Raw genomic sequence first — 23,882 nt, forward strand, 5'->3', positions numbered from 1 at the left:
GAGCTTACTCTCTAGTGGGGAGATGAACATTCATCAAATGATCACAGAGATATATAATCATAAGCTGATAAGTGCTGTGGAAGAAGGAATGGGCCTTCTGAAAGCGAATGCCTGTTTGGTCTGGAGATCAAGAAAGGCTTTCCTGTCAAGAGTTCAATGAATATAAGGAGTCAGCTAAATAAGGAAAGAGGAGGAAGAGGAAGAATGGACTAGACCGGGGGAGAGAGTACACAAGGCTCTGAGGTTGGGGGGACCTAACTTCTTGAGATTGGAGAGAAGGCTGGTGGGGCTGGACCACAGAGAGCTGAGTGGGCAGAAGAGTGGCCAGGGTCAGCCTGGATGGGAAGGCAGGAGCTAGCTCACTCAGAGCCTTGTAGGCTGATGAAGAGTTTAGTCCTAATCCATGGACTAAGAACCAGATGTGGAAAGACTAGCCTTTGCTGTCCTGTTGGCACAATAACATAGGCAAAATGCTATAGCCAAGGGCATGCAACGACCCTGATGCTCAGAGATGAGGTTTATGCTCACGCAGCAGGCGAGGCCTAGTGGTGATGAGCCCCGAGAGAAAGCAGGATGCAAGGCTCCAATTTCATCCTCATTTTCTGTCCTGCAACATCTGCAAGGACATGAAGACGCACGCCTATTTGCTGATCATGTCCACGTAGGAAGGTCACAACCTCGTAAGTCTTTTCTTGTACATGTTAGGCTAAATCAAAACAAAACAAGAAACTCCTTCTCATAGGGTTGACGAGTGGAAAGGCCAGAATGGGCCAGAAAACCCCTCCTGCCACACTGAGAAGGGAAGAGATAGAGAGTCCCCCTTCTTGGAAGAGTAGCTCAATAGTCTCAACCTCCCTCCTGCCGGGTTTTCCTGACAGCACTGAACCCAAGGCCCAACTGTAACCCTTCTCTTGAAGGATTCTCCATTTATGTCAGAGGAGGAATGCCAGTGCATACATCTTTTCAGGTGCACACTCAGTTCACAATCATTCCGTTAATCCTTCCCCTGTCTAAAGGGGCCTTCCCAGAGCCATGCCTGGTCCCGTGACTCGACCTCTGCTCACAGGCTCAGTTGATTAGATGAGGATCGGCACTGTAGGAGGGACTAGACTTCTTCTGGAGGCCTGAAACATTCATCCCAGGGGAGGGAGCTCTGCCTCTGTCACGCCTCCAGCCTCCTCTCTCCTTCCTCCCAGGGAGGAGGAGCCAGCCACCTGATTGGTGAGTTTAGGAGGAAGACCAGGCTTGCTTGGCTCAACCCCTCTCTTCTGCTGCTTCTGGGTGCTTTTGGCATCAGCAGCATTTGTTTTGCCGTGCTCCCTGCCACTTGGATAAAGGCACCTGCCCTCATTGGAAATCCATTGTTGCAGTACATTTGAGTGACGTTTATTGATAATAAAGTTGATACGTTACTTCTCCATCTCTCTATTCTTTTCTCAAGTGTTTTAAAATCTGGGTTGGAAAGAGGGTGTTTGGGGGTTCTGGGGACCCTCTCAAATCCCAACAGACCTATGATACAACTCAGGCCAATCAGACCTCTTCTCTGGGGATGTGGAATTGACACAGAGAGCTACACTAGGTCTGCCTGGGGAGATTGGCGCAATCATATCAAGTGGGGAGTAGCCACAGTCTGCCTGCCACTGAACCAGAGTTCAGAGGAAGCTGATCTGATGAGAAAGAGCCAGGAGCCATGTGAGCACACCACACAGAGAAGCAGAGAAGGAGTCCTGAGGGCTCTGACTTGCAGCGTCAGCCCTTCCTGACTGCCAGGCAATTCAGGCCAATTCATGGAAGCTGCAAAGGTCTGCTGTATCTTGACAATAAACTCCTCACCTGGAGGCTGAGGCAAGCAGAGTTGGTTTCTCCTACTCGCCACCAAAATAAGCCTAATACCACTGGCAAAGATTTTTTCAAGACACTCCCAAGAGAAGCAATTAAAATCTACTTTGTTTTTTTTTAAGATTTTATTTTTTTCCTTTTTCTCCCCAAAGCCCACCAGTACATAGTTGTATATTCTTAGTTGTGGGTCCTTCTAGTTGTGGCATGTGGGACGCCGCCTCAGCATGGCTTGATGAGTGGCGCCATGTCCACACCCAGGATTCAAACCTTCAAAACACTGGGCCGCCTGCAGCAGAACACGGGAACTTAACCACTCGGCCATGGGCCCAGCCAGCCCCTAAAATCTACTTTTATTTTTTAAAATGTCTGAAAGTTATCTATGTTTCTGTGGAGTGAATATTTGTGTGTGTATAATTCACTCTAACTTAGTGCGTTACAGCCGCAGATAAGAGGCTGAGAAGTGCCTCATGAGAGGTCTCATAGTTTTGGAAATGTGCAACCTGCTCTGTTCCGACAACTTTTACCTGAATTAAAAGTAGAGGAGAAAAACTGGAACTCAGATTAGAAGCAGCCTCTCCCACCTCTCTGTCACCCTCTAGAGTCAAAGGTAAAGATATGGTCTGCTTTTTAGTGACAATAACATGACAACAGCAATAATAACACTAATGATCATTTATTTTGTGGTTTACAAAATGCTTTCACATCCATTTCTTGTTTTGCTACTTTTTGACTCTCACTCCCAGAGAGAGGTGACATGAGGCGGTCGTTAGTAGCTCCACCTCACAGCGGAGAAAATGAAGACAGAGAGATTAAGTGACTTGCCCAGGTCCATGTGGCTGGAAAGTGGTACTGCTGGGGCTGAATTCAAACCTTCTGACCTGGAATCTTGTGTTTTCCCTAAAACCCTGTTTTACTGGGAAAAAGGCTCTCACAGAGCCTCATGGGACTATCCCTCTAGAAGAAAACGATGTTGCAGAGGTGTTTCACACAAGGTAACTCGCCTTTCTGTAGAGCTAGGAGAATCTCTCCCACTGCACATAACTGCACTGTGCTGGAGCACGGAGAACAGACACTCACCCTTCCAGAGCCTGCGGGGCCCCAGGAAGTCTCCCAAGCGTGGCAGAAGTTCACGTGACCACACAGGATTTAGGGGACTTTTTGGCATATCATGAGATACGTGTTTGGCTAGAGGAATGAATGAATGAACGAATGAATGAAAGAAATGGAAGGAAAAATCTATTAGCCTGTAATCTAGGAATCTTAACTTTAGAGGAATTTGGATGGGCTTCAGAGGACCCATGAAATCCCTAAAATTGGAATAAAATTTCATGTATTATGTGCATTTCTCTAGAAATAGGGTCTGGGTTTCATTGGAGTCTCAAAGAGATGGCTGAACCAAAGGTTAAATATCAATGGTATTAATTATAAGGGATGCAGCAAATGCCATAGAAGAAAATTCTCCCTTTTGTGACCAAAGAGGCACGTTGCCAGGATGTTTTTGGGTTGAGGAGTCCAGCCCAGCCATGTGTGATAAGGGCTGGGTTAGGAAAGACTGTTTGGGTCACCTCTTGGCACACTGCAGGGGAGATCAATGAGACAGTCATTTAGGATTGTATCGCCCCGAGGATGCCTACAAGTTAGGCCATTTCCACATTGCTTACAGAATCCTGAACCAAATTTTGAAATGAGATAGTAGGATTTTGATTCCTCAAGGCTTGTTTTTTATTTAATTTTTCTAAAATAAGCTTAGCAGCCCATCTATTTGGAAGTTTTTGGTTAATCGATCCTAGAGACAGAAGACTGGACCTAATGATCTATGGGACTGCCTTTCATAATGGTACCATAATGTAAAGATTCCTTACAGAGAATGCCCCTTGGGTTGGGTTTCCATGTGATGAATCACATCTTGTTGTTATGGTAACCAATATTATATATACAGCATGAAGGAGAAGAGTCCCACCTACAAGGCAGTGCGAAATTGTTATGACAACAGTAGTTTCAAAAATAAGCAGATTAATGCTAGTATTTTTCTTCTTTTTTCCTATAATGAGTTTTATAAAGTCCTAGGCATGAGTCAGACTTTCCCCCTAACTCATAAATACAAAACTAGAGACAGATTGAACACACTTTGAAAAGTTCTCTTCTTTAAGGGAAGAATAGTTAAATCAATTATGTTGTACATGCATGATAGGATATAAACTAACATTAAAATGCATGTTAGAGAAGAGTCTAAAAGGGATACACAAAAATATTAACATAATATAACTAGGTGATGGTATTACTAGTCACACACACACATAGCTAATCATTTTTTAAAAATTTTTTGAGGGGCTGGCCCAGTGGCGCAGCAGTTAAGTGCACACACTCCGCTTCGGCGGCCTGGAGTTCACTGGTTCGGATCCCAGGTGCGGACATGGCACTGCCTGCCAAACCTGGCAAGCCATGCTGTGTTAGGCATCCCACAGATAAAGTAGAGGAAGATGGGCACAGATGTTAGCTCAGGGCCAGTCTTCCTCAGTAGAAAAAAAGAGGATTGGCAGCAGATGTTAACTCAGGGCTAATCTTCCCCCCCAAAAATTTTTTTTAATTTTTGAGATGTGGTTCACATACCATAAAATTTATCTATTTAAAGTGTTCAGTTCAGTGGTTTTTAGTATATTCACAGAATTGTGCAACCATCACCACAGTCTAACTGAAAAATTTTCACCACCCCAAAATGAAACCCCATATCCATTAGTGGTCATTCCTCTTTCTTGACTCCCTACACTCAACCTAGCCCCTACAAACCACTAATTTATTTATTTATTTTTTTGAGGAAGATTAGCCCTGAGCAAACTACTGCCAGTCCTCCTCTTTTTGCTGAGGAAGCCTGGCCCTGAGCTAACATCCACATCCATGCCCATCTTCCTCTACTTTATACGTGGGACCCCTACCACAGCATGGCATGCTAAGCGGTGCCATGTCCGCACCTGGGATCCCAACCGGTGAACCCTGGGCCGCCGAGAAGCAGAACGTGTGAACTTAACCACTGTGCCACCAGACTGACCCCTAATTTATTTTTTATTTCTGTGAATTTGCCTTTTCTGAACATTTCACACAAATGGGATCATATAATATGTGGTCTTTTGTATTCGTTCCTTTGGGGTGTTTTAGGGGAAAGAGTGCTATCCAGCATGGTAGCCATAGGAGAGGACCAATGGCCTAGATGTGCATTTCCATCCTCCTGGCAACTATGATCAGTTGAGGAGTGAGCAACTGACTCAACAGGACCAATCGGTGTCCTTCTCTAGTATCAAAATGCACACAAAAAGACAGAAACATTCACTTTCCCCTGAGGTTGTTCAGCCTGCAAGATTTGGACTTAGAGTTGTTGAAAACCATCGTCCCTACTGTGTAGACGAAGCTTGTCAGCATAGAAGAGACTATAGCCTCCACTGAGTGGCAGGGCATAATTTAAGCCTCTCGGTCTGAACTTCCCAGTATGAGAACCAATAATTTCCCTTTTAGTGTTAGTTCTAATTTTTTGTACTTAAAAGAAAAATAATGCTTACATATATATATGTGCACACGTGTGTGTTTTAAAAAAAAGTACATATCAGTTTTTTTAAAAATGAAAAGAAAATTCTTTCAGTTTTTTTCCTACAGTGTCCCTCTTATACAGGTACCTGTATAAGTGTACAGAGCATTTATCTTATCATAAGAAGATTTCATAACCTTTAAATTAATACATTTTCATATTTTTTTGTCTTGGAATTTATTCCCATCACTTCTTCACCTAAGAAATAATGCTCACGTATCAAGTGCCAATTCCAAAGTCAGGGCTTCTGCGAAGTTGGAAAAATTAACTGTCTTTTTTTTTCTGCTCTTGTAGCCCTTTAATTACATCTCTCATTGACTTTGTGGAAGGTACCATTTATTGTCAACCCACAAGCCATTTCATCCTTCTTTCTCCTAAGTAAACTTCACTTCTATTCAAGTTTTGAGTGACTCCATGAATCAGAGGGTTCTGATCCCCTCCCTATGCCGAGGGGGAGAATCTTGATTGGTTCCAACCAAACTTGGTAATTCATTCCCTAGTATTAAAGATTAACTTAAGAACAAGCCTGTGACTCAGTTACGGCTAAGGAGAAATAAGAGGAAGTTTTCTGAAGGGTCTTTAGGAAAAATTTTCCCACCTTGATGAAAACAGATTCCATTCTTGACTTTGGATGGAGATGTGTGAAGCAGTTATGCTTAGAGCTACAGCAGCTCTTTTGTAATCATGAGGGGATAAGTCTGAGGAGACAATATGCTAATGAGGCCAGAGCAGAAAGATGGAAAACACCTGGTCCTTGACAAAGTCCTCACACCACAAAATTAATCAACCCTAGAATTTCCTACCCCTGGACTTCTCATTCTATAAAATATTATTTAAGCCACTTGACTCCATGTACAGTTATGCAGACTTTGCCCTATACAAGGGCTCACCATGCTATGTGTTCTGATGTAGATTGTGTTTGCCTAGAGAATGAGGCATCTTGTTTTAATTTTCACAAAAGCACAGAATTAGCTAGTAGAAGTCCTGCTTTTAGTTAAATGTAATACTTCCTTGCAATGAAATTATCCTAATTTGATACATCACTCATCACATTTTCTTGTAGTTTGCTATCTAACTTGTATGTCCCTGGATAGCGAACTAGGGGCAGGAACGATAGTATGAATCAATCCTTCCTAAGTGGCTGGTACATATGTAGATGATTATAAATGCTTAATGACCAAGGAGGGTGGGAATTTTTATATTATGCAATTAGTGCCAGCACAGACTATGAATACAAGATGTCAAACATTTAGATACTTGAGAATATCTGGATGGCTGACCATTTTCCATTTTAATCTGGATGCTTTGACATCAAGTAATATAACCCCAAGTTTAGCCCACAAAAATCAGGGGTCCTCATTCTTTTATTCTCAGATGGGGTGAGATCCTGAGCTGTCACACGGATGAGTAATGGCTAGTTAACACACTGTCATCCTCACTCTTAGGGAATTTCCTTCAGGGGAGCATAAGGCAGCCAAAAGTTCTTTGGGAAATTATTCCTCATTCCAGATGTTAAGTATATGACAAGATATGTTCTAATGTGTTACTGAAGGCATAGACTCTGAAGAGAACTCAAAAAATGGAAATTGGTAGCTAAAATCAAAGTTACTTAATGGGATCAGAGGCATCTGACAGATGTTTAGGTGTCAAAATAATTACTGAATTTTTTCTCTTCCACTACCCTTCTAGCTTTTTCTCTCCAGACTCCTATTCTCAGATTGGGTGTATGACTGGAAAGTAACAAGAGGGTTAATCAAAGAAGATTAAAAGAGAATGGAAACCATTCAAACAATTTCTTAATTGGCTTATCACACTTTCCCTGTCCTAAGGGTGTTTTGATTTAAAATTCTAATTTAGACGTATTTGAAGATATACACTCATTTTATCATATTTGAAATCAAATGTATGTATAGTTTTAAATTTATTAGTTTATCATATTACCTTTCCTCTTTGAGTTTCAAATTCTATTTTGAAAACTTAAACTCATACTTTCAACATTGTAGAGTTAAAAACAGGAAGTAGTAGAAGATGTTGTCAATATGAGGCCATTTTTTGTTGTAAGTGCTAACCCACAACTCAAAATGGTTTAAGCAAAAGGACAATTATTAGCTCATAGATATAAGTAATACAAAGGTAAGGCTAGCTTCAGTTATGGCTTCATCTTGGCCTCAAGCAATGTCACTCTTCATTATAGTGACTCAATTCTCAGGTTTCTCATAGTAACAAAATAGCTGCAACTGCTCCAGCTCTATTTATTCTCAAGTTCACATCCAGTGAAAAAGAGAAACTAGCTCTACTCCAGGATTCCCAGCCAAAATTTTAGTGTATCTCATTAGTCTGTTAGGTTCATGTGCTCATTCCTAAATCAATTACCATGACCGTGGGAATAAGAGGCACTGACAGGCTTAAGTCATTTATTCCAGACTTCAGCTGAAGGAGGAGTGAAGCACATGTCCTAAGGTAGGGGCAAGGGGAGCTCCCAAAGTTAAATTAGGGACTTTATCCAGAAGAAGCAGGAGTGGATTTGGGGAAGGCAAACAATAAATGTCCACTCAAGATGCACAATAGTTCCTTTATTTTAATGCATTGAATTACTTTAAAGTTTAACTAAAAACCAGAGGTCTAGAATCCAGCACCCAGCATAATGCACCGTATATGTTAGTTGGCTCAGTAAATATTGGTTGAATGAATGAACGAATAAACGAGTTACCAAAATGTCCCCAACCCATGAGTCCTTCAAACTCCAGGGAAGGTAGCAAGTTCTCTGTATGGTCCCCTGAAGTCCTCCTCTTTCATTTGTTGTAAGATGAAGGCCAATCACTCCCCTCCCCTTCCACGAATGGTCAAGAGAAGAGGCACCATGTTTCCTGGGTCCTTTCAAGTTCTCTTCTTTTATACCCTGGAGGTAGTGATGGGCTAATTTTCAGTGGCTTCCTTTGCCAGTCCTGTGGAGCACCAAGCACCTAGGATTTTATTCTTGGCCTTTGGGGCCCCAGATAGAAGATCTTATCAACATGGTGTTACACTTACTTCAATACATCCACACATATAGAAGGAAAAGAAAAAAAAGGAAAGAAAGAAAAGATGGCATCTGTCAGCTGAAGTGAGGCCGAGGGACAGCGTATAGATGGTCCCCCAGGAAAAAAGAAAAAGAAATGAAAAAGCTCACTTGACTAAAAAAAGGTGCCACCTGCTGGCTAGAACAAGGCAGAGGGTGAGCGGGAAGATGCCTGCAAGCTAGCCCCCTAGGTGTGTGCTAAATTAGATGCCTACACCTCAGGCCAACACTAAGATTAGCAAGTGAGCCTCAGTAACGTTTAGGCTCCTCTCCATCAGCTGCCTCTGTGCTGAGCCCTGGGGCAGGTGAGTTGCAGCAATGGAGCCCTTTAAGAGCCATTTCTCAGATTGCTGTAGCCTTGGGGGTTTCCTGGACAGGAACCCCCCCCCCCCCCCCCTCGGCCATTGGTTTTCAAAGCTAGATGTTTTGGAGTGTCATCTCTCAGGTGCAGGTCTTAAAAGTTGGAATGCCTTACGTGGGGTTCAGACCCTTTGCTCCTCAGGGAGAAGCTCCTTGTTTTGAGTTCCCTCCTGATCGTGGGTGCAGTGCCAGGAAGGGATTTATGGCGAGCTTGTGCCCCATCCTCTACCACTTGCTTTGATGTAGCTGCAGATTCCGTGTGTCCATGGGAGGAGGTGAGCCCAAGATCCTCCAGGGTCGCTAACCAGAACTGGAACCTCTCTCTCTCTTCTTGAGCTGCGACGTCCATCTTCTCCTGCCCTAGGACGTTGGAGCTCCTGGTTCTCTGGCCTTGGACTCTGGAACTTACATCAGAGGTCCCTCTGTTCCGAGGGCATGGATTGGCCTAAATTAAACCAGTGGCTTTCCTGGGTCTCCAGCTTGCAGATGGCAGATTGTGAGACTTCTCAGCTTCCATAACCATGTGAACCAATTCCTATAATAAAAGTCCTCTTAAATATATCTCTGCATAGATTGTATTGATTCTGTTTCCCTGGAGAACCCTAATACACAGCCATAACAAATTAAGACAAATTTAGTGAATTAAAACAACATTCATTCATTATTTCACAGTTCTGAAGGTAAAAAATCCGGTGGGCTTGACTGATTTCTCTGCTTCGCGGCTCAAAAAGTCAGAAGAAGGTGTTAGCAGGGCTCCCTCCTGGCAACTCTAGGGGAGAATCTGTTTCCAGTCTCCCCCGTGTTGTTGACAGAATTCAGTTCATTACAGCTGTTGCACTAGGTCCCTCTTTCCTTGATGGCTGTCAGCTGGGGCCACCCTTAGCTCCTAGAGCCCGCTCTCCAGTACCTGCAGGGAGCTTGCTATAACTGAGAACAGGAATGGCGTCAAGTCCTTCTCACACTGCTGCATCTCTCTGCCTCCTCTTCTGGCCTGAAGGCCTCCTGTAATTACATTGGGTCCATCTGATAATACAGGATACTCTCCCTATTGTAAGGCCAACTGATTAGCAGGTTTAATTCCATTGCAAATTCCCTTTTGTCACATTAGGAGCAAAAGCTATGGAGACCAAAATCCTCCTACCGTACTTGGTATGTGTTACCTTCCAGAATGTATGTATCAGTTGATGCTGCCTCCAGGATTGTATGGGAATTTCCATTTCTCGCTCCCCTCAAGCGTGGGTCTTATTATTAAAGCAACAGAAATGGGAATAACAAACTTCACATTTGATAGGTGAAAAGGCATCTCAATGTTGCTTGACTTGTGTTTCTTCGATTATTAACGAAGTGGGATTTCAAAGGGCATTTTGTGAAATGGTGAATCAATGCAGTTGCTCGGAGATCCACGAAGACAGCGGGGCTTTGTGGCGGGAGTGTAACGGGGTTATTTCCCTGCCCCACAGCCTGGAGTGGAGGAGCAGCAGATCGGAGTTGAAGCCGGAAGCCAAAGCAGATGTGCAGCAGCTGAGTCCATCAGGAAGCGATCGCAGTCGACGGTAAGTTCACCAGGAATGCTTCCACCAATTGCTGGCCTGTGTTTGACACAAACCCCACAAGCCCCTCTCTTTTTGTTTTAGCATCTTGTGCCAAATGTGCCATAAGATACTTCACAGATTATTTATTTTTCACGAAGAAAAAAACGCATTGATGCCAGATTCAGGTTACTTTCATAACAAAGGGTGTGAGAACCAAAAAATTTAAACTTCAGAACAACTGCTGAAGGAAGAAAAGGGAAACATTGAGAAGCCAAAGTGCAGGAGGAGGGTTTGTGACAGAAATATAAGCAGTGAAGCAAAGTTCTATATTTTATACATACAGATAATTTCATGAGAAAAAATTGTGATAGCATCTTGATACTCGATCTAGAGAGACCAGGAAACTCCACATGGATTTGGATGTTATCTACACACGTAGTTAAGGAAGCATTTGGCTCAAACGACCTGGATTAGGTAACATAAAGGCTATGAATTCAAAGCCTTTCCCTTGGCTTTGTTTGTACAAAGTGAATGGAAACCTTAGCCAAGGATGTTACATTAAACTCTGCTGGTAAATTGTCTGAAATATCAGACCAAGGTTCCTAGCATGGCAGTTATATATATGTATATACTTTGCCTTTTAGCAATCCACAGTGTGCGTAACTAATTCATGCACAGGTGATATTCATTTGACTCATTAATTTGACTTTACTTAGAAAAAAGGTAACAGAAAAATGTATACAATAGAGGTTAATCTTATAGGGGTAGGTGGTGACTATAAGGGGGCTTCTGGAATGCACATAATGTTCTATTTCCGCAACTGAGTTATACATATCTGTTCAGTTTGTAAACCTATGCACTGGTGATATATGTGCTTTCTGGAATGTATATTATAATTAAATAAAATATATTTAAAAAGAAGGGTGCATGGCAGTGACGGGAGATTAAGTTTGAGAACATTTGGAAGGTGTTGCAAAACCTCTAAAGTTATGACAATTAGATTGTCATAGAAAGTATTTCCATCAATTTCAGAGGTTACAAAATTGTGGTCTGTATGCAAGATTCAAACCCACAGATCTGTTTGGCCCATGGGTTTAAACAAAAATTAAATTAATTGTGAATCGTTAAAAATTGAGGGAGTATACCTCAAAATCCAGATTGCAGGCTTCCTTTGAAAAGTTAGCAAATCGTGTGGTACTGGGCTTACATTGCCACATGGCAACAATCTGCTGCAACAAAGCAGAAGCTGCCTCCTGAACACAAAGTCTGAGCTTTCTACTTTGCCACAGTCTCCAGCACTCCTGGTGGTCTCTCTGACAAAATTTGTGACATCTATTGCCTGTAGGTCAACCTAGTTGAATGTGCAATTACTGATATTCTGATGGAAAATTACAATGGGTCACGTAGCCCTGGATACCAGGTAGCTTTTTGATGTGGAGCGAGGTTTGGTTTACAAAGAACACAGTGAAGTATGCATTTGGTCCTTACATGGTTAACCACATCAAGGAAGATAGTCTGAGTGGAGAATCTGAGTCTCTAGATCGGTCTGATTTGTGCTTTGTGGATACAGACAAGGCCTTCATCACTGCTCAGCATCCATATGTTCTGAAGACCACTAGGTGCTGCTTTTGAACTAGTCAGAGGAATGAATTCTAAATGAACGCAATGCATATGGTTGGAACAACCATAAAGATAGATTTCCAAGTTGCAGCTGTAGTCCTTTTATTAATCACATCTCCAGTCCCTGGGATGTTAGCCTCACTTAAAAATGAAGTGAGGCAAGACTTGGAAGTGCTGTGCTTTGTGCTGGAGTGGTCCTGAGCTGCCTGCCCACACAGATCACTTAAGAAGAAGCAGTTGAACTGGGATGGCTGTGGAAAGGGAGCCTCCACAGAATTAGCTGCAGTCCCCAGCCTCACCCACTGAAATCAGAAAACCGAGGGACACAGCCTGGAAGCACTCATGGATCCTGGCTGTTAGCAACACCAGAAGGACAATTACAACTCTGAATTGTGAGGACAACAATCCACCTGGTGGTTGTCACTGTTCTCACAATAACTTCCCCAAACAATGTTTCTGGGTGATGTGTGAACAGGTCCCAGAGGCTGTCTTCTTTACAAGGAGGGTGGGTGTTAGAATTGAGCAGATGCCTGCAGATGCGACTGGAAAAGTTCTCAAGTCCTTTGAGCCTCAGGATTTGTTTTAGTTTGCTAGCTATTTTAGAGCTGGTGACATTTTCAAAAGGCTGTCCACATGGCATCAGTGTTCCTATCCCATCTTGATTTTAAAATACTGTGGATTTTATGGGTATTTTTATTTATTTGGCCAAGCTAGATTTTTAGTTCTAAATTGGGCCTTCTCTAAATGGTTCTAGGGTTTGAAATATGGGAGTGGCCTGTGATATGCCTGAACAGAATTCCGTCTTGTCATTTGTGCCTGTTATCTGAGAGTCCTCACTGATGGGGACAGAAAAGAGGCTTTATCTAAATAAAACTCTTATAACTGGAGAGGTTGATAGTGAAGTGTTGACACTTGGCATTCCTTAGGTCATTGAGACGCCAGTACACAGAGAAGCAAGTCACTCGACCATGGTCACAGGACCAGTTAGCAAGAGGCATGAGACTAGAATCCCAAACTTTTAATTAAATCAGGCTCCCTTTTACCAAGGAAAGTCAAGAATTGGAACAATAAACCAACTAATTTGGTTCAAGGACCATTTGGAGTGTGTCAACAGGATGACAAATATTTTTACAAAAAGTGAAGATTTCTATCTATCAAAATACAAATGTTTTTAAATATCTACATCTTTGACGTCAAGTATATCACATCAACTGCTTTTTTTTCTTTCTTCCCGTTTTCATGTCTGAGTTAAGTGCCCATTCTCTGCATTAACCCAGCGCCAAAAGCATCTTACCTTCACCCACTACGATGTTACTTCTTACCCTATAGTAAAATTCTCTGCTTCCTTGTCTGTCTCCGCTATACTGGAAGCACTGAGGGCCTGAAGATGTCTCTTAGTTTCTTTCTAGTCCTGATTTCCCATAATTCGTTGAAAGCTAGAAGGTGTGTTTCATGGGACTCTCTTAGTAAAGATTATATAGGAAACATATATAAATATATATATAAGGACTGGGAGTCCTTCGCCCTTGGGTGCAAGGGAAACTGGATTTGCATCCCAGCTCTGTCATTAACAGCTATGAATTGTAGGCACATTGTCTTTCTTCTCTGAGCCTCTGAGATTTTTTTTCCTCTCCTATAGAAAAGGCATAATAATGCAACTTGTGGTGTTGCAATGAGGGTTAAAGACAATGTGATACAAGACACCAGCGCACAGACACACAGCCTCTGTGCTGAGTCTCCAACTTGAACTCGTATCTCAAATCCCATGCACATTTTCCTGCAGGCCCCATATACGCCCCATCACACAATCAGCTTTAATATATTTAAAACACCCATGATTATCCAAAATTATTTGTGATTTCTACTTATTTATTGTTTGCCTTTTGTCAAGAAAGTAAGTTTTAGAAACCAGAGTCCTGCCTGTCTGGTTTGCTGCTCTGTCTCCAGTGCCTTGAATGGTGCCTGATGCACACAGTAACCCCCCATAAATATTCCTTGAATGAATAAATGAATAAACAAACAAATGAATAAATATATTATTTATTAGGTGATCATCTACAGCAGTGGTCAGAAACTACAGCCTACAGACCAAATCCAGCCTGCCACCTGTTTTTGAAAATAAAGTTTTATTGGAACATAGCCATGCTCGTTCATTGATGAATTGCTAGGGTGGCTTTTACAGTAAAACAACAAAGTTGAGTAATTGCAACAGAGTCAAACGGACTGTAAAGTTGAGAAGATTTACTATCTGGTCCTTTACAGTAAATGAAAAAGGCAAAACTTCGCTGGCCTCTGATCTATAAGCTCAACTCTGAAAGGTACTGTGTTAAAGCTCAGAAAATTGAGTAATTTTCCCAGTATCATTAAATAAATTGGTGGTGACAGAGAAGGGGAAATGGGTCTCGGGGCACTGAGGTGTAACATCCTAAGATCTCAGAAGATGAGGAAGGCATCAGCCATCCCCCTCCTCCAGGCAAACATCTCCTTACCTCTTCAAACAGATGAACACCTACTGTTTCATCACATTGCACTGCATCTCTGAGTTTGGACGATGATTATATTTTTCCACAGGCTTTTCATACTGGCACCAAAGGCAAATACAGAGTGCTTCCAAAAGAGAGGGTGAAGTTTGAGATGGCAAGAGCACTGCAAAAACATGCCCAGCCGAGCTCCAGACCCTCATCGTGACAGCCGTATCTAATTATTGCACTAAAGTTTCAGAAACCTGATATTATGCAAATAAATTCAGCTGCATTTTATGACAGCATGTACAAGTTTTATAAAAAATTTAAGATCATTTTTATAGGGAAAAAATTCTTCCCTTACAGTATTTAGAATTAACCAAAGATACAGTCTAATAGAGTGTAATAGTTTAAGTCAGTACAAACGTTGGAGTACATTGAAATGCTATTTTAGACAAAGAGAGAATTCTGTCCTTTGTGTGAGTATAGCAGAGGGCAATATCTTCTGTGGCTTGCCGTTTGGTGGTAGTAGGAGGGCTGTGGAATTTCTTGTGGCACTGGGGTGGTGGTGGTGGTGAGGGTTCCACTTTCCAAGGCAGAGATATATGACTCGAAGTTTACAGAATAAGTTAATTAGGTAAAGAAAGGCAGAAGAATGTTCCTGGCAATGGGGACACCCTTTGCTAAGGCTGGAGCACAGGGAACAATGTGGAGAGAGGGCTGTAAAGATGCTGGGTTGGGAGATCCAGGCAGAGAGAGCTGAGACCTATAGAGCACTTATTTTGTGCCAGGTACTACTGTAAGTACCATGCATCTATCTACAAAAAGAACCTATGAGGTAGGTGCTAATATTATCCTTATTTTATAGGTGAGGAGATGGAGACAAAAATAGTGAAAGAAAGGTTTGCCTAATGTCATATGGCTAGCAAGTGGCAGAGCTTGAATTTAAACCTAGGAACGTGGCTCAAGAAGTTACACTCTAAATCAATGGAGCATGCTGAGGTTTGACTGTCGAGATCCTTGAGAGCTTCCTTGTATACGATTCTCAGAAGACCCTATAGAAGAACTAGTAGAATTAATAAGTAAATTTAGCAATGTTACTAGATACAAGCTCAGTATATATAATTAATTATATTTCAATATAGCAGAAAAAAGCAAATTGAAGATAAAAGTTAAAGAAGTTTCTATCCTCAAGTGCACTAAAGTTGCCTTCTGAAGTCTGGGGAAGGGATAGAGAGCTAGGAAAAATCCTGTTGAGGTACATTGGGCCTTCACTGAGTCCATTGCAGCTATTCTCTGAAACTGGGAGCAGAAAAGAAGCAGAAAGAGATTCTCTCATATTTTTTCTAGGAAAGCTGAGTTTGTGATTGAAGAGTAACAAGAACTCCCCAGTGACCCCAAAAGCTGGCAGTCAGGCAATAAAGCAAAGGTAGATCTTCCTTGGTTCAGAAAAATAGGAGCTCAGCTCTAAAGCGTCAAGAAACCTTTGGCACCTGCTCAAGGCCAGAGCCTAAGGCTTGCTGAATGGCAGTCCTAATCCCTCTCTTAGAACACTCAAATCAGTGGTGAGTTGAATCTCAAGTGGCAACGATGTGAGACCCAGTTTAACTTCAGATTGGATTCCTCAGTTCCCCTTACTCGCAGCCTCTCAGAAGTGATGTGGCCTTTTCTAGGAACTAATATTATATACCTCTCTTTCTACTGTCTTTTAACACATAAACATTTGAGACACATATGGGGCAATAAAATGCAACCCATGGTCAAAAGGGAAAAAAGGCAACAGAATCAGACTCGGAAATAGATACAATGTCAGAATTATCAAACTGGAACTTTAAAATAACTATGATATACATGTTAAAGAATAAAGTGATTAAAAAAAGAAGACCAAACAGTTATCCACAGCATTCGTGGGTTAGATGACTAAATATTATAAAGATGTGAATTCTCCCCAAATTGTTCTATAGATGCAATATAATGACAGATCAAAATATTAGCAGGTTTTTGTTAAAACTCGACGAACTGATTTTGAAATCTGTTTAGAAATTCCAGGGACCCAGAATAGCTAAGAGACTTTTAAAGAAGAAGATAGGTGGGAGAACTCGCTTTACCAAAAACCAAGACTTATTATTGTTATATATTTATTGCAATGTGGTATTGGCATCACAATAGACCAATAGTCCAATAGGATAGAATAGACTCCAAAAAAGACCCACATATATATGGACATGTAACTTGTGGCAACAAAACTCTCATACGCTGATGGAGAAGGTATAATGTAGTTCAGCCTCTGTGGGGTTTTTTGGTAAAGAAGATTGTCCCTGAGCTATAACATCTGTTGTCAATCTTCCTCTTTTTGCTTGAGGAAGATTGGCCCTGGGCTAACATCTGTGGCAATCTTCCTCCATTCTGTATGTGGGATGCCACCACAGCATGGCTTGATGAGTGGTATGTAAGTCCACGCCCAGGATCCGAACCTGTGAACCCCAGGCTGCTGAAGTGGAGTGAGCAAACTTAACCACTACACCACTGGGCTGGTCCCTTAGCCCAGCCTCTTAGTAAAACAGTTTAGCAATATCTAGTGAAACTGAGGATGTACATATTCTATGAAATAGCAGTTTCCACTCATAGGTTTATACTTAGGATTGCCAGATTTAGCAAATAAAAATACAAGATGCCAGTTAAATTTGGGTTTCAGATAAAGAACAAATAAATCTTTGGTATAAACATGCTCCATACAATATTTGGAACATACTTATAGTAAAATGTCATTCATTTTTTTTTTATCTGAAATTCAAATTTAACTAGGTGTCCTGTTTTTTATTTGGCAAGCCTAAATATACTCCTCAGAAATGTGTGCACAGACATGCCAAGAGGTATAGACAGGAATGTTTATAGCATTATTTGTAATCACCAAAACCTGGGAATAGCCCAATGTCCATCAATAGTAGAATGCAAAAGTAAAATGTGGTATGTTCATACAATGGAACACTATGCAACAGTGAAAAGAGATGCACACTAGCTAGATCCAACAATGTAAATGAGTCTCATTAACATAATGTCCAGCAAAGAAACCAGAGACCATGAGCATCCATACTGTAATTTCACTTCACTGTTTGAATTTTGCAATTCAAAAAAAGAAAAAAAATTAAATTGCTGTTTAAGAAGGTATGCTTAGGTGATAAATTATAAAGAGATTTTCATGAAAGTCGAGATAGTGGTTACCTTTAAGTAGAAGGAGATCATCTTTGAGAGGGGCCTGATGGGGTTTCTACAGTGCTGGCAATATTGATCTGGTTGGTGGTTACACAGGTGTTTGTTTTGTGTGTTATATTTCATTTTAGGCCATTTAAAAAAAGGAGTAAGAATATAGTATCCTACCTACCTATCTCTTTTTGTGATAGTACTTTGTAATTTTGTCCATTTTCTATCCTGAAATGAAGTTCATAGATGGTATCACTTATTTATACACATAATATTAACAGCAAAAAATTAAAATGCCTTAACTACAATATAAAGGAGAAATAAACGTAATTTATTATGAAACACTATGTATTCTACTATGCAAAATCTTCAGGCCCATCTTCACTTGAAGACACAAGGAAGCAGTTGGAAGCTTACCTCTACAAGTGGACTAACCATGAGAATGACAGGGAAGTTGTGCTGGTGACTCTAATACCACGAGCAGGTGCTGAAGGCTGTGATTTTTCAGAAATGGTGAACAGTTCTTAGTAATGTTCTGGAGAAAGTAAAAAATTCTTCCCTCAATTTGCATAGCAGTTGCATTGCTAGAAAATTATATCAAAACTGTACCCCCCCAAAAAATAAACGTTAAATTTATGTGAAAACAAAGATTCTGTGCTAAAGATAATTACAAATAGGTTTCTCAGCTATAGGATTGTCTTTAGGGAAGGTGAAAAATCATGCAAACCTTGAGACAATTCTTCCTTATGCTGAACTATTGAAATCAGTAGGATGTCTAGCACCCGCAGTCTCCCCAAATGCAAGCAGTGTCCCCCCAACATGGTGTAACCAAAATACTCCCACGAACGCCCTTTAAAGGGCTATACCACCTCCATTCAGAACTACCAGCCCAAACCTTTGATATTATGATAGTGTTAGAACAACCAGAGTGGCTACAGATTTACACTCCTAAGTTTCTCTAAATAGCTTTGTTTTATTTCATTTCTTAAAAATTTCATTAAACAACAGTAAAGTGCACACAGATATGTTATGACGGAAATGGCCATCTGGAGCTTTACCTGTTGGCCTTAGAGTAAACTTAGAAAACTCAGCTCTCACTATACATTTCAACTTTTTAATGCCAGAAAGAGGGGGAAAGGGAGGCACGGATGGTACTGAACGGCAGGTGAAGTCAAAGCTGTTAGTTTAGGGTGCTCAAAGATGTGACACAGCCCGCGCAATGCCTGGTCAGACTTCTGCTTTTCTGAGGCAGATCTGAGTTTACATTCTCGTCAGCATCCCCACTGGTCCTCACTTTTTTCTGGAGGCAGCAGTTTTCAGGTCCGACCAGCATGCAACTACCGGTGGACAGGAAGTCCCACCTCTTTAGGAACTCCTGAAGGCTTATAATGGGAAAGGGACAGGTGAAGCAGGATGGGTTCTTGGTCTGGCCAGCAGCCTCCAGGTAGGGCTTTCAACTTTTCTCATAGGAAGTGTTATCAGGGGCTGGCCTGGTGGTGCAGGGGTTAAGTGCGCATGTTCCGCTTCGGCCCAGGGTTCGCCGGTTCCATCCCGGGTGTGGACATGGCAATGCTTGGCACGCCATGCTGCTGTGGTACGCGTCCCACATATAAAGTAGAGGAAGAGGGGCATGGATGTTAGCTCAGGGCCAGGCTTCCTCAGCAAAAAGAGGAGGACTGGCAGTAGTTTGCTCAGGGCTAATCTTCCTCAAAAAAAATAAAATAAAAAAACAAAAAAGGGCCGGCCCCGTGGCTGACTGGTTAACTTTGCACCTCCGCTTCAGCGGCCCAGGGTTTCGCAGGTTTGGGTCCTGGGTGCTGACATGGCACTGCTCATCAGGCCATGCTGAGGTGGCGTCCCACGTGCCACAACTAGAAGGACCCACATCTAAAAATAGACAACTATGTAGTGGGGGGCTTTGGGGAGAAAAAGGAAAAATAAAATCTTAAAAAAAAAAAAAGAAATGTTATCATTGTTTAACCATCAGGAAAGTTTGTTGTTTATTTCTCAGACACTTTGAGCTGGAATTTGCTCCCTCTGACTATGATACCCGGTAATTAGAAATATGCTTGATTTGAAGGAGAGTGGGCCTTGAGAGGCTTTGGTATTTGCTGGTGGGCAAAGGCAGGAAGAACGGAGACAAGAAAGGAAATTGAGTTATTTTGTCAGTTATCAGCATGTGAGCTTACGATTTATTTTTGAGATCCAAGGTGTCTGTTGGATTATAAATATTTGGATGAAATTTTGCTTTCTCTTCCTTTGGAGCCAGTGAAGTTCAGCTCTGAGAGGTTCTGTTACATATGTCTAAATAAAACAAAATGTTACCTTTTCCAAATGCTTTCTGGAGTCTCCCAGATCTAATACAGGTTGCACTTATACACCAGATTGTCAGCTCCATGAGTGCAGTGTCTGTTTCATCTTTGTAGCCCCCATGTTAGCTGCATATGATTTGTTGAATACATAAACTAATGAACAAATTTACTTGCAGGCAGTACAAAGACTGAGAGTACATTAATTTGGCAATTAAAGGACAAAGTACACTTTCTGAAATTGCTACCTAAGGGACAACTAAGAACATAAATTTACATCTTATTTTTTATTATTCCCTTTACAGCCAGTAATTTAAAGAATAATATTATTCTTCCATGCATAAATTTTTAAAGAGTATCTATTGTGTGTCAGGTATTGTGCTAAGTCTTGAGAACACGAGACGAAAAAGACTGATGAAGTCACTGTTTTCCTCATGGAGGCTAGAGTCCAGTGGATATTTGTTACAGGATGTGATAATTTGTCTTTACATTTTCTTCATAACAATGATTCAAAAAAATGGATGGCTAGTCCCCAGCTCACGTGGCCATCCGCCTATTTCATTGCTCTCCATGCTGAGTCTTCTGAGGTGACCTTTATCAAGAACTTGGAGGAAGTAGGTCTGCAACTATTTCCTGCACGTGTCTTTCACTCTGGATCAACCGCTACTCCAGGTCCCCCCCAGCTGTCACTCTCATCTCAGTTTTATGCTTGCTGACTTGAAAAGTGATATATTTTGACATTATCAGATACTTATATCTCAATCTCTTCCCATCCATCACTGCCCACCTTTCATTAACAACCATAAACCCACCTGGAAGAAAAAGATTTGAAGGGAGATAGCTTTAAGACACAATCCCCAGGGCGGGCCCCATGGCCCAGTGGTTAAGTATGGGCACTCCACTTTGGCGGCCCAGGGTTTCGCCAGTTCACATCCTGGGTGCGGACATGGCACCGCTCATCAAGCCATGCTGAGGTGGCACCCCACATGCCACAACTAGAAGGACCCACAACTGAAAATATACAACTATGTACCCAGGGGCTTTGGAGAGAAAAAGAAAAATAAAAAAATCTTTTTTTTTTTTTTTTAAAAAGACACAATCCCCAAGAGAGATAACTAACTTCAGGATAAATGAACGTTGACGTCCTCGTGACCAAATAAGTACCCAAACCTTGAAATAGCATTTTAGCATTCTGCTGACGTCTAGAATCACTGGGTCATGGTGCTTTAGAGTTGGAGGGATCTTCAAGGTCATAGGGAAATCAAAAAGTGGTCTGAGGATCACCTACATCCCAGTTACCTGGGAGGTATGCTAAAGATGCAGGTATAGGTACCCAATCCCAAGAATCTGTATTCTTAAGATGCTCCCGGGAATTCTTGAGAGACCCTTCACTTTATGGATGGGAGCACTTGAAGGGAGTTCTAAGAACACAGCAAGTTAGTTGTAGAGGCTGAACCAGAACCAGAGCTTCTGATCTCCAGCCTAGGGTTTTTTCCTAGTGCTATGTCATGTGGCAGTGAAATGCCGAAGTACAACAAATCAACTTCTTCCCCCTTCCTCAAATCCCCTTCCTCTATTTGGGTTTTGAGCAGAATAATCAGAGATTATAAAGGATAAGAGGAACTTTACCCTTTTTTCCTCGCATGTGCCAAATGTTTTTTCCCTGGTGAAGTCTATATGAAGTTTAAATTCCACATATTTCCTTCCCACCAAGAGGCCACCCTGTGCTCCACATCTCTATCAGTCCCCGTGCTGGAACCTGGAAGGAGAGCTTCCGATCTGACCCTGCTTAATCAGAAGAGGCAGCTGTGGGTGGTTTGTGGGCCAGGGATTGGCCATGTCTTTGTGAAAACTGTACGTGTTCTGGGATTGTGAGCACTTCCTAGGTAGGTTGTGGCTTCTCCTATCTTCTCTTGCCTCTACTCACCCTAGCTCAAATCCTGTGCTCACAAGCCCATGAATGTGCCTTGGAGAAGACATGGTTGCCAGCCAAAGCTGACATATTTCCTTCCACAGACTTATTTCCATGCCTCATAGAGACAGACACTGGCCAGGAACCAAGCTACTGAGGAACAGAACCTTATGCCTGAAGGATCCAAAAGCTACCAAAGCTCAGGGTAATTATAAGAATCCATAGACCTAAGGCACTTCAGCAATCACAAAAGGATTACTATGAAAAGAAAAACTAGCACCCCAGTGGAGAAAGATGAGTCCTGAAGTTCAACAGCCCCAGCAGTCACTGATTACACGTCTTGTCACTAAGACAGTCAGACCCTTCACAGCTCTGCCTCTGTGTGACTCATGTGAGGTGCTGACTCTTGGAACCCCTGTGAACAGACTTGAAGGATCCACTGCAGGGCGGGGGCTGCTCAGGGCACAGAGGAGCTCCACCAGAGGCCCATCCCTATGGGCAGTCAGCACATGTCCATGGGACAGCAATGTGATGGAGTCAGGAAACGAAATACATTTTCAACTTGCCTGTGGTTTGGGGATTGGTATAACCTTTGTGTAAAGGCAGTTGTTTTTGTTCCAGGATGGAACTGGACTCATATCGTAATATATTTAATAATAAGCCATGCTGTGCTAATTGTATATATTGTAGAAATGCTGGAAATGGATTCACATTGCTAAGATATTGTACTGATTATTGTTTTTTTTTGGTAAATGACAGTAACCTGCCCTGTCTTAATTGGATTAACTACAGTAATCATCATCATCGTTAACATTTACTTAGCACTTACTAAGTATAAGAAGTGTTTTACTTTGATTATCTAATTTGATCTGCATAACCATCCTTTGAGGAGAATGGAATAACCATCCTCATCTTACACAGGAGAAAAGTGATGTGCAAAATGGTTAATTCACCCAAAATTACACATCTAGTAAGTGGAGAAGTTGGGAATCAAGTGAAGCAGAATCCAGTGTCCATGCTCTTAATCTACATGAGATATATATAATCTATATAATGTAATCTATGTAATCTATATTATACAATATAGCTTCCCTAACTGTACTGCTAATGTACAAGAAATCGTGGTGGATTGAACTTTGTTCATTTGATCTTTCTTTCAGTTGTTCATTCATTCATTCCATAAGCATTATTTAAGTACCAATTCAACATGAGACATTGGGCTTTGTTACAAAGATGAATAGGACAGTTTTCTGCCTCCAAGGATCTCACTTTGTGGGAGGAAGACATGCATCTAAATAAATGATTGTAAATGGAATGTGATACTATAATAAAAGCACTTACAATGTATTTGGTGAGGATCGAGAGTCAGGGAAGGTATCCTGGAGGAATCTATTTTGGATCCAAGTCTTGAAGGCGAGGAGGAGTTTGGCAAGGAGAGACAGAGAAGAGCAGCCAAGGCAAGGAGGATGTCCATGGAGCACAGTGCATGCAGGGTCCCGTGCTGGCTTTTATGAGGGACACAGAGCCTGGTGTCATGGCTCTCTAAGAGCTAAAATCAAGTGTAGGAGTTGTGTGGACAGACAACGAATGAAGAGTGTGTTCAAAGCATGGATATAAACAAAGCTCTCTGGAAGTGTAAGGGAAGAGAGCTTATTCCAACTATGGGAGAAGGAAGGGGAAGCTGGAGGTTCTCCATGGAGGACCAATTTGAATCAGGCTTGGAAAGATGAGAAGAATTTTTCAAAATAGAGAGGTAGAGGAGTGAAGGAGTGTGGGCTATTTAGGGAACAACCTGTTATAAACGGAATAGAGTCACGTGGAGGTGGGTAATGGGAACAAGGGGCATGGCGCCAAAGCTTGGAAGACCTTGAATGCCACGTGAAGAGTTGTGGAAAAGCACTGGTGAAATGTGGACACTCTTTTCAAGCAGACGTATTGCTGGGGAAATTAGAATTCATCCTAGATCAGTCATTTTCAAACTTGCTTTTCGCTACAGAATCTTTCTTTCAAAT

Source organism: Equus quagga, chromosome 7 (assembly GCF_021613505.1).
Source record: "Equus quagga isolate Etosha38 chromosome 7, UCLA_HA_Equagga_1.0, whole genome shotgun sequence".
Lineage (NCBI taxonomy): Eukaryota > Metazoa > Chordata > Mammalia > Perissodactyla > Equidae > Equus > Equus quagga.